Consider the following 16,813-nt stretch of genomic DNA (forward strand, 5'->3'; position numbering starts at 1 on the left):
TCCATAATCCACAAGATCTCTCTCTCTCTATATATATATATAGATACATAGACACACAGATATATGTGTGTCTATATGTATATATTCACACATATATATACATATACATATGTATATATATGTATATACATACATACATACATACATATACACATTCATATATACATGCATACATATATTAATATATACATAAAAATAACAATGCACTTTCTAAGAGTTTACAATTTTTCAACAAAATTAATGTTTTATAAGAAAATGCACCTAAAGAGTTGTTAGCTCAAAAGAAAGAACATGGTGTTAAAATAGTATAGAAAGTGCTTGACATGAGAGGTCCACAAGTGAGGGTTTTCACCAATCTTGAAAACTTGAATGCTGAAATGAAAGCTATCGATGACCACCTATTCCAAAGTTACAATACAATGTGAAGTTGATTTTAATTATGGTAGAGGTAGATATTCAAAAAATTTATAATCAAAATTTAAGGCACGAGATAGAACACTAGTACAAAAATAGCAATATGTGACTAAACAAACCTCTAAATTTTTTATATATGTGACTAAACTTAGTCACATGACTAATAGTAGTTAATATCCAGTCATTTATAACTCTACTAAATTTACTACTAAGCAATTTTAGTCATGTATTTGATCACTGATTTTGATCATTGATTTAGTAGTATAATTAGTAGTATATATAGTAGTATATTTAATCATGTGGCTCGTCACATGCTTATTAGTATATTTAGTCACATATTTAGTTGTATATTTGATAGCTGATTTAGTCACATATTTAGTAGTATATTTATTCGTATATTTGGTAACATATTTAGCATATTTAGTCAAATGTTTAGTGGCATATTTAGTAGCATATCTAGTAGTTTATTTTTCAAATATTTAGTAGCATATTTAATAGTGTATTTAGTCATAAGAGGGCATGATCGAATCAAACCATCATCCATCTGCTTGTAAAGTAGGTGCTTTTCCATTGAGCTAGCACCCTTAAAAAAATGATCATATATAGTGTTGTTTTCTACACTCTCTTGGTTCTTATTTGTTGATTTTATCCCAATTGTTTCTTTAGTGATTTATATCTAGTTTCTATATATAATTAGTGTAAGCTACTGTAAAAAATCAAAAGAACTCAAGAAAAAGACATATCTCTTCTCACTCTTCTTGCATCAATAATCATAAAAATCACAAGGAGTTGGAATATTTTGTATGACCCATCATAGTTAATATTTATAATCCTCTCCATCTATTTGGAGCAGCAACAACTAACATCATTCCAAGAATTAGAAGTGGGAAGGGAACAACTCGGGAAGTATCTGTTGAGACTAGTGAAGAGAAGTAAAACCCAATATTTACTACAGATGCTTCTTTATTCTAGTATAGAAATGGGGGATGGGAGGAATAGAGTAATGAAGTACCCAGTTACTCCCTTGTTGTCATGGTATGCGAAATAAAGGATTTTGTGATTCTTCCACATATCTAACCATATAAATTATTTCTTCTATGAGTAGTAATACTCAATTTGATAAGGGAAAAAATAAGGGGATTTAGAGAATGAAAAAGCTATCATGGTACTCATACCATGAGATTAAATAATTATGATGTCTATCAAAGAAATGGGGATGGATGAATATGACAAAGATCACACACCACTCTTAATAAAACTTGGATCAGAGCTGTTAATATTAACTCAAGCAAGCAGTGAATGAAAGAAACCAATGCAATTTTTTTCTAAAGAAAAAATTTGTTCAAATCTGCACTACAAAAAATCAAAATTGTTGCAAATTTAGGGAGCTAAATTAATACAAAGAGACTACCATGTTTAAGAGATAGGATTACCTCAAAATCCAATAGTGTTGGCCCATTGTCAAACATGATATTGGCATTAAGAAGATTAGGTAGGTTGCCGGTAACTACAAATGCATTCTCCACTTTCTTGTACCTAGTAGGTAAATAATTAAAAATCATTAACTAGTGCCCACACAATCACGAATCAAATTAAAATCCTAAAAAAATGATAACAAAAAAAGAACAAAGAATAGAGATAAATATTTTGCAAGGAAATCACCTTTTCTAGATAACATAAAGATTCATCACCATTATATATGTTGTGATTACCATCAAAGACAACACTTGGAGAGCTAGTGTAAATAAGCTTCTTGACTTTGCATTGAAGGCATGCACTTACTACATTCTTTGTACCTAAATACCAAAAAATTTAATCTCTTCTGATGCTTCTATACTTTAAAAGTTGGGAAAAATAGCATGTGCATCTTTCACAGGTTGAAAATGTGGACAATAATTAATGTAATTTTTCCAACAACCAACCTTGAATTGTGACACCATAATGCAGATCAAAATTGTTGATGGATGGATTCGAGGCAACCATATGGAACACAACAGATGCCACTTCAAACATGCAAGGGGTAGTAAGAAAGTAGTAAGTAATTAAACATCTTTTAACGATATAAAAGGGTACATATTTTTGTTAAGAAAAATCAAGATATGTCATCAGACATATAGTCAATGAATTATGAGGAAAAGAAGAAGGAAAAGTGATGGCACACAATATTTGTAACTCTTTTCATTGGTAAGACTATTACAAGGCCATGAGAAAAGCTTCTTACCATGTTCCAACAAAATCAATCACTTGCTGCAATACCTAATAAGTCAATACTACATTGGCCAATACATTCAACACGTTATGAGGATATCCAGAACAACATTTAGTAAAGAAAAATCTTTAACTGTATAAGAAAATTCAGCACACAAAGTTTATCACTCTTCTTTACAAGACCATGAAAAATTCTTCTCGCCATATTCCAACAAAACCAAGCATTTTCTACAACAATTTGGGTGCTGCATTGGCAATGTTTTCATTGTGAATAGAAGCCCATGCATGGGCTTTATTACAAATATATGAAAGGTAAAATTTACTAATATTCATAATCATATCCATGCATACACTTATGTTTGCAGAAAAAACATTGTTGTGGAAATGTGTGTACTAAGAGTCATAAATTAAGGAAGCTATGAATTTTAATGTTGAAAATTTGGCAAAAGCATGAGGGCATTTGGTCTAGTGGCATGATTCTTGCTTTGGGTAAGAGAGGTCTCAAGTTTGATCCTCAGAATGCCCCAACTTTTCTCAAACAACTTTTTTTTAATAGTGCTAAATTCCAAATCTAGCAAGTATGCCATCAACATTATTCAAGTCTATGTTTTGGTTTTTATATTCTAATCTGCCAGCTATTCTAAGATCTTGCATTTGTCTTCAAATTTGCAAACTAATTTCTATTGATCATAATTTTATAGCCCTTTTCTTGTCAATTTTTTTGTACCAAAATCATTTTGCAGCACTTACTTTCAAGAGATTGCAATTCAACTTTTTCCCCCCTTGAACCCCTATTTCGCTTCAGTTAAATTAAATAAAAATCAGAAATTGAGTTTCTAGATAAAATACCTTTACATTCAAAAGTGAACCATTATGTTGTAACAGTCAAAGGTATGAAGCATGCTTTACATGTTTTTCTAATGGCATTGTTCATGTTTATGCCAACTATACAGTTTATTTCTGCAATACAATCACATCTCATGATTTTACAGAAAACTTGGCAATCAAACTTCATTATATCTTTTGAATCAGATTAGTAAGGTCACCGAAAAAAGTGATGAAATATACAAGTTAGTAAATTAATTAACCTAACCATCACTTTTTACCCACTACCATAGTTTTCTCTTGGCAGGCATATTCTTTATCTATAGGAGAAAAGAATAAGCTTAATTATGTTAGCTATTGCCTAAAATGTTGTTGAGAATGGAGTTGCTTTAAGTGTAGCAAATAATTGTAAGAAAATAACTAGGACCACATGGAAAAACACAGTTGGGGCATCAAAATGGGTTATGCTAGCAAAATAGGATAAAGAAAACCTTAAAAAGCATAATAGAATTACGAAGCCTCTACTAATAACAATCAAGTATCAAAGCCAAGTTTTTATCCTAGGACCTATGGGTTATGAGCCCATCATGCTTCTACTATGCCACATTGACATTTTGGGTTAATATTAAATTTTATTTCAAAGCTCATAGTTCTTTACCAAGGAATTTTTTCCTCCACATTATTTAGGTCGTCAATTCTCTTACTTCATTTCAAGAGATTGAAATCAAAAATTGTTTTTTCGAGGACTTTTTTTGTCCATGTGAAAATTTTTCCAATTCATTTACTTTTTCAGTTTCTTGAAGCATTTTCGTTCCATTTGTTTAACTTTGCTCCATGTGCTTAAATGTAATCAATCTTTGTGAATAAGATATAACAATATATTGGTCTTCTCCTATTTGATCTAAGAGGGACACACTTGATTGGCTCCTCTTGTAGAGGTCCCCCAAACACATCAGCTTCATTTAGTAGCATGTGGAAGGCTAGGCAACTAGTTTCAATTAACTTGTCTAGGTTTGAGCTATTTTTTTTGTAGTGGGCTTAACTTTGCTACTTTATCAATCTGCTAGTATTAGTTGATCCAATTCAATGGAAATCCTCTAGCTGTTAATAGGGAAAAAAGCTTATTTAGAATTTCCCCTCACTACATGAGTTGTTAATAGGGTGGTCCAAGACTTATTCAAAATCACCCCTCACTACATGGAAACTTCTCCATGCAAAACTTCCAATTAAGAAATGGCTTAAATTCCTATAACCACCCTCCTCTTCCCCATTCTATGTTTAGGTTAAGTCCAACCAGCAATTCTGTTGGTTTTACTCACATGTTGCATTGCTACAACCCTTCCTCATGACCATGTTTCCTACCATCTTCCATTTTCCTAGGTCCTAAAAAGTAATTCCCAGATTTTCCATTTCCCACTATGAGATCACCAATTACTTTCACCATTTTATTGCTAACCAAATTTGGAAGTTCTATTGTAAGGCTCCCCTCTCTTTAACCTTTCTTCCCCTACAAATTAAAGTCCAATTGGTTTGTGCTAATTTAGCTCTCCAAATGACCAATATGATCTCTATTATCAAGAAGAAACTCATGGCCTATGAGGACCTCCTCAACCGACAAGTAATCCTAAAGTCAATTGTTTATTTCCTGCTGGCAGCTCTTTCCTCTACATTGAATGTAATCTTGACCATCCTACAGATCAACTCACCTCCTTTCTACTTTTTGGCTTTAGCTTTTTTATTTTAGCCATATTTTGCCTTTCAAAATTTTAGTTTTTGGCTGCCAAACCATACAGAAAGGGGAAGTCATTTCCTACATGGACAGGGAATGGTTCACACAAAATTAGCTTTGATCATATCAATGCTGCTAATAAAATTGGTTCACTAGATTTATGAGCACTTACAAAATGGATTCTGGGATGGACATTCACTTCTACAAGATTTACACTAGCATCAAGTGTTAGAAGAGAGTCTAGAGGGAGCTCTTTGCTTCCTCATTGCACAATCATGCCTGCCTACCCTAGCCTTAGGCATTCCCCAATGAGCTTTCCCAGATTGTGCATCTGTCCTTTCAAGTGATTGATGATGGCATTGATGGTTCCTCCCTTTTAGGCCCTTCTAGAGATATTTGATTGAAGTTTCATTCAATCCTTCCAATCTTCATTAGCCCTTGCAGTTTGAAGATTTTGTTCCCTTCACATGGCTAGCTGTATTGTATTGCTTTATTTTCTTTCGAGCATTTTTATTCTTTTATATTATTTTCATAGAGTGCACTCTTGTTAGAACTTTGTATTGTACACTGACATAACCTCCAAGCCCATTTACCTACTTTGGGGCAGTCACATACATTATTATACTACCTTATGCCACTGAATTTGGGAATCAAACTTAATATATGCACCATAAAAGTATGATGGAAACCACACATGAATTAGCCCCAAAATTTTTCATATCTATTGTTGGATAGAGACTAGAGTTTTATCACTCATAACAAAAGAACAAAAAATTTTGAAGCAGAGCTCTTCGTCAATATCACGTAATGATGTAAATGTGTTTCTTCAATAAAAATCCCTTGGAATCCTTGGGGGTTCCTTGTTTGCAATCCAACTAGATAGAACATGAGATTGGGAGAACTAAGCAATCTCCCCTGTAGGGAGATCCCATAATAATAAAAATTGAGTGACCATAACATGACTAATTTTGTGCATCTAATTTTTTCATGCACGCATGGTCTATACTTATATGATTTTTGGTTAAGAAGGTTTTGACACCCTAGGTCACAAGTGCAAAAAAATACACAGCCACCAAAAGAGACTTGGCTGCAAAAGAAATGTGCCAAGCTTTGCAAGTTATTGACACCCATGTAAAAGCCACTCCTACATGAAAATGGGCATTTCTAGCATGTGGCAAATGTAATCTTCTTTCATATTTTGTGGGTTTTGAATCATTTCATTGGATGAAGAATTCAAGCACTTTTTTGTTGACTAATGTGTTTTAGTTTACAAGAGTGTTGATTAGATATTTGTTTGCCTCTAAAACTTGTATAGGGAAAGGTTGTTATTCTACCTTAAATGTTTCTCTTTGCCCACTGGTCTCCATTAGCTCTGATTTGCAACTATTTAATAAGTTCGGTTGTCTTAGTCTATAGTATATTTTGATACTAAAAACATTCTATATATGATTTGAACAACCTACTATTTTTATACATTATCTTGATGATTTTCTAGTAATGTGCTCTATTTGTTTTCTGTAAATATAGATTATCACCTTATAGATTGTGGGGCTTGCACGGGGTTTTAGTTCTCTATTTACAGGCTTCCTTTATTATAAATATGTCTCTTCTATCAAAAAAACCAAATTCATGATTCATGACTTTATTTGAAATCAAGACAAGCTGTTTTTCTATTAACCTCTGCTTGCATCCTAGCAATCCTCCATTGAAATAGGATTCGTCTTCAATTATCTTATCCTTCAATTTTTACATTCAACATATTATCAACAACCCTCTACTTAGATTTTTCCTCACCAATGCCACAATTTTTTTCATTTGCTAATTTCTATTCTTCTTCATAGTAAATGTTCTCTCCATTGTTTAGCTTAGCTATTGTCATCTGTCACTTGACATGTTTGTCTATACAACTCAATGATGTATCGTTTGATCAAAATGTTATGTAATCATTCACCTACAATTATAGCTTTTTTTAGCTACAAATAATGTGGACCACAGCTATGTATTGCTGAATAAGTCCATACAACCAAATTTATTTATTTACATTCTCCATCGTAATTGCCAAGCTGTGTTACCACTGCACTGCAGCAATGCTTTGAACTTCTTTGTTCAATATTTGTTGGTTTTGGTTTTTGAAATGAACAATAATTTCTTTGAAGTTTTTTCTTTAATGATTCTTCTCTTCTCTGATGACAAAATGATGGCTTGACATCGACAACTTTTTTGTGTTACACAACATTGTGCCTTGCACACATGCCTTGTTGTAGACAAGAACCATTCCAATTTTCTTTTGCTCCCTTTAGGTTAGGTTGAGTTTGTCACTCCATGTTTTGAATGGAAGAGAATAGTAAGAATAAGGGGTCATTAGAACGCTCTTGAAATCCATAGGGCAATGATGCATGTAAGCTTGAAAGTTGTTCCAAGACCAACAAAGAAGTCTGCAGGATGAAGAAGAGCATTCAAGACAAAGTAGTTTGGGAATATGAACAATCAGAGTTAATCAAAGGTTGAACATTGTTGAGTATCAAGAGATATTGCTTGAGACACAGAGACTTCTTTATGCTAATGAAGAAGTGGAGTTGAAAGACAGACAAAGTAAGAAAAAAATTCACTGGGTCATCTAGATTAGGCATAGACAAATATTTTCATCATTTTGATGTCAAGAGTCATTGAGATTTTCATCTTTATTTTTCTCTTTCACCACCTGTTCTTTCTTTGATCCTTCAAGTTGAGAAGCTTTGCCTTTTTCTCAATTTGGTTCTTCATCTGAATGTGATTCTAAGTCTTCCATGAGGTCATAGGTGAACTTGACTCTGTCCCTTTGTAACCTATGTTCCTCCCTTTTTACCCACCTCCTTGTGTATTCCAACTCTCTATGATATGTTGTCATCTGTAACAGATTTTTGAGACCAATTAATAGAGGAAAATTTTTTATCTTATCACTCTATCACAATCCATATCTTGAATAATGTCCCCATCATCATGCACCTGATTGGGAACTAGGAATAGTTAATAAAATTGGAAGTCCAATCCATATCTTGAATAATATCCCCATCATCTTGCACCTGATTTGGAACTAGGAATAGTTGATAAAATTGGAAGTCCATTAAAAGAACCTTGACCATTAGAAAAGATGGATCCAGTTGCATGGGGGTTAGAAAAATGATTGTAGTAAATGAAATCATTCATCATGATTGTCATTTATAGCTGAAGGGAAGACAATTTTTTAGCAGTTCATTATCACTCTCTTTGATAACTCAAGGGAAGAGTGATCTTCAATATTTCAAGTTGTTTTGGCAATGGTACTGACTTCAGGAATCATTTTTTTAGTGATCCTTTGGCACCTAACTAGCATGAAATTCTCCTACTTACTCTTCACCAACATGAATCTTGTTTCATTTATTAAGAACATAGTTGACTTTTTGTACTTGGTATTTGATTATGGCGTCATACTCTTGAAATTCGTCTCAAGTATGTTGATTTCAAAAAGTAACTTGTTTATATATATTTTTAACTTTTATTTGGAGTTGTAGTTTGTGTGAGACCAAAATATCTATTGATATTCATTTCAAAATGCATTTTTGTACCATCTCTGAAAGGATGGAGTTGATGTTATAATGTTCTAGTAGGATGGGTATGGTTTTGTATGGAATGTAATTAGAATAGCAAGAATTGTTCTTTTCTATAAAATCTAAATTTTCCAAGATTTGTTCAACTAATATGAATTAGGACAGTATGGGTTAATTTATCTTGTCGTTGAAAAAATCTCAGCATTAGCTATGTTTGCACAGTTGTTCATTTAATTACTTATGATGGCAAAGCCCAAAAATACTTTGTGTCATCCATAGTTGGATTATTTAGAAAGATTCTTTTATTGTTTGGTAGTGAGAATGTGTCTAGTATCCTGATGATATCAATAATTGATTCTATTTTGTATGGAAAGGTATATGGCTGGTTATTTACGTACACTCAGTTTTTAATAACTAAACTATATATTTTATTGTTTAGGAAGTTTCATTTGAGCACATGGTGTATATTAATATTCCTTACAGTTGAGGTATATTTATTTTAAGAGTTGGAATTGCTCAAAAAAACCTCCTGTTGAAAGAGAGTTTGGAAGGTTGTGGTCATGTGCAATCTAGCACTTCAACACATTAGATGTTGCATGAGAAAAAAATGCATGTTTAAGTTTTTCTTGGTAAGATTGGGGTCTCTATATGTATTGGGAACTTGTTAAGTTAGAAGCCCCCATTTTTATTCCATTCAAGAGTATGAGTTATATAGGTTGGCTTATGATTGTGTGAGAAGGAAAAATTTCATTCCTATAGATTCTGTTGCATTGTAACTATTGATATAGATAAAGTAACTGGCTTTAAAGTTATTCAATATATAGCTAAATTTGCAGAGTCAGCCAGTACCTCCTCCAAGCCAACCTCCACGCTATGTTGGGGCCATGGATGTTGTTCAACAGACAATTACAGAAAAGGGCCCCCAAGGCCTATACAAAGGAATGGGAGCTCCATTAGTGATAGTGGCAACACTGGATGCAGTTCTCTTTACTGCAAGAGGGTAGATGGAAGCCTTAGTTAGAAAAACACCTACGGTTCTCCTTTCTGTGGAACAACAAATAATTTGTGGAGGAGGGGCAGGCGTTGTTGTGTCAATGCTAGCATGCCCAAATGATCTAGTGAAGTATAGATTGCAAGCTCAAAGTGCCCTTGCCACTGAAGAAGCTGTTGTAGTTACCACTGCTGGGACAATGACAGGTAAGTTTTTTTTTTTTTTTTTCCTAATTTATTAATTTAGTAATTTCTTTATACACTTCTAAGTTTCCAGCTTCGAGGTTAACTCTAGCTCAATTGGCTGCATTTTTAGAATTAGCAATCATGGATTATAGAGACTGGTGTTGTTGTATTGTGATGTGATTAGTGTAAACTTCACCATTCTTGATAATAAATAATGAAGTACATCAGCAGGCTTTAAGCATTGAGCTGAACTGTTGAGGTTTTCTTTATATAATGGGAAATAGATCTACATTGTTGAGCATCCAGCATGATGCATAGAAATCTTGAGATTTCTTTCAAAGTTCAAATCCATTAGAATCAACCTCATATTGCATGGAATCATGGATTAAACCTTAACAGTTCAGTGCAATTCATTTGTACATCATTTGAGCCCTGCTGATGCACCCGATAATATATTATTGGTAAATCAATTGTTTTCCCTTAAAAATAAGCATATAATATTTATATTGAGGCCTTCCAAATTCCTATAAAATAGGTGCATCCACAGTAGTAGAAGCTTCCATCAAATACAATGGACCAATCAGGGTAGCCACACATGTTTTAAAGTCGGAGGGATTTTAGGACTATTTAAGGGTCTAACTCCTACTTTAAAATGAGAAGTGCCTAGAAATACAGTTATTTTTGGTGTCTATGAGGGAATAAAGCAGCATTTGGTTGGAGGATGAGATACTTTTGGATTGAGCCAAAGTGCTCTCCTTACATCAGGTGGGCTTGTTGGTCATGCTTTCTGGATGGATGTATATCCAACTGATGTTGTGAAAAGTGTTATCCAGGTTGATAATTACCACCAGCCAAAGTACTTTGGTTCAATCGATGCATTTAAGAAAATTGATGCTTCTGAAGGAATCAAAGGTTTGTACAATGGCTTTGGGCTTGCCATGGCTAGAAGTGTTCCTGTCAATGCTACATGTTTCCTTGCCTATGAGGTTACAAGGTCAAGTTTGGGATGATAGAGTATTTACCCAGAATTCTGGTGTATTGAACAATTTCAACAACAAAAAATTATTTGGGGAATGAGCACTTTCTTCCTTTGAAAGCTGGTTTCAATTCTACAGTTTCACAAATTTTAATCATCTCTTTTAATGAAAATGATTTATTTTCATGGTCTTTTATTCATATTTAATGAAATTTCATCTGTCTTTCTCAAGGCCTAAAATTTGTTTGTCTCAGTATTAGAGACTATATATAGACTTCACAATTTTGTTGTTTTTATATCAGTTATCTTGTCATTTACAAGCAAGTTCATATCTCATTGATCTTGTAATTCTTAACATGCAACTGAAAGGAAAATACAAAAGTTACATGATTTTAGTCCACATCTCATTTGCCAACAATATAATTGTATGTTGTAACTGTGTTGTCTGTTTCAAATTTGAATTGTATGGTAGTATCAAATAGGTTCAAGAGCAGTTTTGTATTTGTGCTTAATACATGTGTGGGTTCTGTGTTTAATAAACATGTGGGTTGAATCAAACCAACACTTACTAAATACACGTGTGTTGAAAACATTTTCAAACCAGCTCTTTGTGTGTGCTTAATGTGTTGAATACACATTTATCAAATTGACTCTATTATTGCCCTAAAACTAAGTTTAGATTGCATTTCTAACTAAGTATTATGAAAATTTGACTTGACATAAACTCTAGTACATAATGCATTTGGATAAATCTACAAGTACTAGCTCCAAAATGATAAATCTTCTGCTAATTATGCCAAAAACTGTGGTCAAACTACCAAATGGACTAACTAAAGTTAATATAGTGAAAAATAACATGAGTAAACCTAGAAATTGGTATGAATATTCAAGTGTATCATTATGACTGACCTGCATCTTCCATTGTAAAGTGGACCATATCCTCAGGATTTACTTCCAATGGATCACAACCTAACTTTTCTTTTGTAACAACCTGTATTATAATGCAAAGGAATAAAGAAAGAAAGAAACTATATTAACAACCATGAATGACCAAGAATAGATTTACAGACTTGAATGTGCATCAGATATAATAGAAAAGAACTCAGAAAACTTGTCCTAGACTCAAAGTAAATTACAATAAATTGAGAAAAGCAAGCAAAAAAAATTAATACAAACAAGGCTTAACCCAATAAGAGTAACCCACAAACCAGTATGAATATAAATAGATGTGCAAGGAAAAAGAGCTCGGAACCAACAACTAAAGATGACAAATCAACATTTGTAAAATGTTAACAGAGCCACAAGGACAATTAACTGAAATGTTAAGCACTGACATAATACTTGAATCTTTTTTGATTCGCTGTCTATAGCAACAATGTTCAAGTTGTCTCACAAAAATCTTGTACAAAGTGATCCCTTTGTGTAAATTTATACATCACAATATTATAAAGAATCTTTTATCCAATTTGAGGATCATGTTCCATTTACTCTATGACTATTTAAAGTCCATTCAAATCCTCCTCATTCACCATGGAATTCATCTAAAATTAGAATGATAGATTCAAGAAATAGGCATTTGCATGTACAAGCATGTGAAACTCATCGTTTTGTCACTAAATAAAGATGCCTTGTATAGCATGATAATTATCCCCCATGCCATGATGGCTCTAGAAATCATGTAGAGGCCTACGGCAAACACAAAAATCGCACTATTGATTCTTTTACAAGAGCTTTAAGGAAATATCCATTCGGCTTTCAAACCATTCAACAACATTAAACATAATAAATTTAAGAACCTTTCAAGACAACACAATCATAAAATTTTGTAACCTCATCACATTGACCATCAATATGATAAAGATCCAATACACAAACTTGGGACAACTTTCACGATTTTTGTTAACATATCAAAGAGATGGAGAACTTTGTTTTGTAACAACATCAAACAATGGAATACCCACACTTAGATTGGATTCACACACACAATCTCCAATAAAAATGGATGAAAAATATTGGCCTTAAAAATGATATTTGTTTCATTGACGGGAAAAAAAGATAGCTTGCAATCTATACTAGACTATCATCACTCTATATCCCCTATCCACAATAAATGTTGGCCTCACATTCAATTATAAATACTAACTATTCCTAAGTTGAAGGGATTTATTAATCATCCTTTGATATTTTTCATGGCCTCTATATAATAGATATCAATCTCAACCTTCAAAATATATGAAATTATCACTACTCTGTCTCTACCAGTCTAATCACTACTGCAGCAGTATTAGGGAAACAAAATAACTCATTCAAATCATAGTATTTCAACCTAATGCTTTGGTATATGAAAGAGTACATTACACGAATAAATATCACCAATTTATTGTCCTTCCCACCATGTAAAATAAAATGAATTTGATGTTTTATGGTCACTGGTTACCCTAAATTGCAACAGGCCTATTTAGGAAAAAATATATAACTTCCTCCCTACTTGATGAAGTTGATCCAAACCAATTGTATAAAAACGTAGAATCACTCTACTTTCCAAGCATATATTCCTTGAGCCACCAAGAATTAAAACAAGGGAACAGTTTACTTTAGGACAACAAAGTTGCAGTAAAAGTTAAGAAAATTAGTAATTTATTCTCTTCAAATTTTCTTTAAAACTCCCTTGAAACTTGATGGATTTAAACGAAATAAGTTTTATGGGAAATTAGACTAACAAATGCTTCAAACAAAATCAACTTCATGTCACAATTAATCCATTATTCCAAGCACAAGATGACCAAAACTGAGAAAAAGCAGAAAATTACAGAGTATTACATTTTTTCATTGGTTTCTCAACTTCAAATAATTTAAAAGTCCAACCCCTTAATCCCAAAATGGCATTGTATTTAAGTAAACATCACATACCATTATGCTTAATGGTAATCCTTTAAGTCGTACTCCAATTTTTCTCTTCACTATCCTTGAGAGGTATTTGATGATTTAGAGTAGAGTTTCATGTTCATTGTTCCATTAGTTAAATGCCAAAAAAAGTAGATCACTATCAAATAAGGTGAAGGATATAAAGTTTTGATTGTTCCCATAAGAGTGTTGTTGCTGGGAATGCTCTACAGATGTAGCAAGTCAGATTGTGAATCATTGGGAGCCTTCTGAGCTTGTTTAAATTCTGACAGATTTATCAAGTTCATGAAACACTGCTAGAGCAGCGCGCTTGTCTCCTCAAAGTTATTGACGAAGAGTGGGATGACATTTTTTGGGAGTCCTGGAAATGAAGAAGTCAAACTGATAGAGGCATCATGTGTCTTAGAGATTCATAGATACCACTAGATAAATTTGAACTTTGATGATGAGTCCTGTTCTCCAACTAACTTGTTCTTTGACTGTGATGATGTTAGATCTATTCTTGGCTCTCATGCTCCCTATACAACTCCTCAAATCTATAGCAGGAAGCGTGTGATAGATATTAGATTGAATACACAAGTTTGTGTTAAAGATGCACTTGACCTTCTTTTTTAATGGAGAAAATCAGAAGACAACAAAGACTCATAATATTTCACCTAAGAAAACCTCTCCCATGTCTTTCTTTGCAGGAAATACCCCCAATTTCAAAACTAGTAAGTCTATTATTTCCTTATCATCCAATCACGGGTTTGAAAATTAGAATAACTTTAATTTCCTTGACCCATCTACAAGGCCAATCCAAGTTATGTTGAACACAAAAGAACCCTTAACATATTTAGACTACAACCTGAGAACTCTTGATGAATCCATTTCTTGTTATTGCCAAACTGCCCTGCCTCTGAGTAGCACACTGGACATGAACAGAAAGATATATTCGCTTTTGTAACTCAAATGATTCTAAGAGAGTGTAGAATAAGCACTCCAAAATTTCTCATCCCAAGAGTCTTTGAAATCTATCTAAGACTCAAGTAAAGTTGCGACTCCCTACACAACATCAACAGCTAAAACCTTCAAGTAATGCTGTGACTCCAAGGATTATGTATTCAAATTTAAATAAAAGTACAGAGATTTAGACTCAAATCTAGAGCTGTGACTCCTAACCTTCCTACATTCAATGTGATATAGAGCAATTCACAATCTCGAACTTCTCATTTGGGATGCTGAAATTCCTTCCAGAAAAATATAATTCAATTGAGGCTAGACACCACCATTTTACTGGATCATAAACAAATAGGATAGAATCCTTGCAAACATTAAGAAACTCACCCTATACTTCATGTGCATGAACTACATATGATCGTATGGTTCTCATTACAGTATCCATTTAAAAATCATTCATAGTTCCAAACTTTACATTTGAATTCTGGGACAACTTTTAAAATCTCTCTTTACTGTCAAATCTGAAAAATTGCACATTTGTATGTTGCAACAACAAAACTATATGTGTTTCTAATTGAGAATTTGACTCAGATTCTACTTCCCAATCAATGTATTAGACTCTTCCCACAAAATCCCCTATGTTCACGCTCTAACCTCAACAACTCCTCTAAAAAAAAATCAAAATTTTATGACTTTACTGTTCAACGCATAACAGTGACAAATATCTCTACAACAACAAAACAAATTCATTCCTTGCCTTGGAAACACAATCTCTACAAATGTTTCATTCCTTAACTCTCCAATATACCTCTCTCATCCCTCAAAACACTCTTTTATTACTTACCTCTCACTTGTGTAGACAAAGTTTTTTCTTGATTTGTTGTGCCATTGCCCATTCTAAAACCAAGACAATATATCACTGTTCATTTCTATCCAAAAAATGAACCTGCTGTTGCATGGTGACCTGAACATATTAAGATACTAATATTTACCATATTCCACATCACCCAACCGAATATGGAGCCTTAAAGCATGTGGAGCATAAGAAACTACATTTTGCAGACTTTCAGTTTACCCTTGCAATGGTTTAGACAGCTTTCACCAAAATACCCATATCTCAGTCAAAACTAAACGAAATTAAGTGAAACAAAAGCCATCTTTTAGAGGGTTCAGACCTCCATCTATCCCAATGAAAATTAGATCGAAATGTAAGGATTATGACATGAAATAATGACTGCAATCAGACTGTTATATTTAAAGAAAAAATAAGAGAGCAAATACAAAAAAGAAAAAACTTTCTTTTTCATTAACTCAAAACTTCGTACATCACAATGCCCTTTTTTTAATTTATCATTTTAGACTTATTCAAACATTTTCCAATCATGGCAATTGATCAAAAACTTCCTAACTACCCCAAAATTGACAAGTAGGAGATAAATACCACAGCAAGTCAAATTGTGATATTGCTGTCAGGATTTAACTGTGTGATTTTTGAGTCAAACTCATTAACCCATGTTTCATGAGTAGTGATTCAACATGAATCCATCTCTCATGAGAATAAATGGAACACTTAGCACTCATTGGATCTAGGTGATGCTCATAGGGGTGAAGCACTAGGACTTCCCCAGAGGTCACCCATCCCAGTACTACTCCAGCCAGAACTACCCCAAAATTGTCTTTGAGTGTTTGATCTTCTAACATGGTTTATTACATATATTTACCATTTTAATGACTTTGGAATTTTCTAACCTTTGGAAACTAATTGATTAAATATATTACATTAATGTGGTCTTATAAGACCTTATGGAATATGAATATAGTAATTAAGAAAAAGATACTCAAATAATAATTTTACTTATCATCCAAATTGGACAATATCACAATTTGGGGGAACACAATTTGTGTTCTCTTCGCTACCACTGGATTATAAGAACTTATCATCATATTTTAAGCACCTAATTTTTTTACAAGAACCAAAAAAATCAATATAGGGAATGTATGAGAAGTTAGGATCAAAGGCCACTCTTGACTTATGAGTAAACAATTGTAATTTTTGTTAAATAAAATGGAAAAGAA

The 16,813-nt window shown here is 33.0% G+C and overlaps 1 pseudogene; it reads left to right on the forward strand.

Moving 5' to 3' along the window:
* Positions 1-10,928, forward strand: part of LOC149527976 (mitochondrial carnitine/acylcarnitine carrier-like protein) — a 133,191-nt pseudogene extending 122,263 nt beyond the window's left edge.
* The last annotated feature ends 5,885 nt before the right edge of the window (positions 10,929-16,813 follow it).

Source organism: Cupressus sempervirens, chromosome 11 (genome assembly GCF_028749045.1).
Source record: "Cupressus sempervirens isolate cs-2001-9-10 chromosome 11, ASM2874904v1, whole genome shotgun sequence".
Taxonomy (NCBI): Eukaryota; Viridiplantae; Streptophyta; class Pinopsida; order Cupressales; family Cupressaceae; genus Cupressus; species Cupressus sempervirens.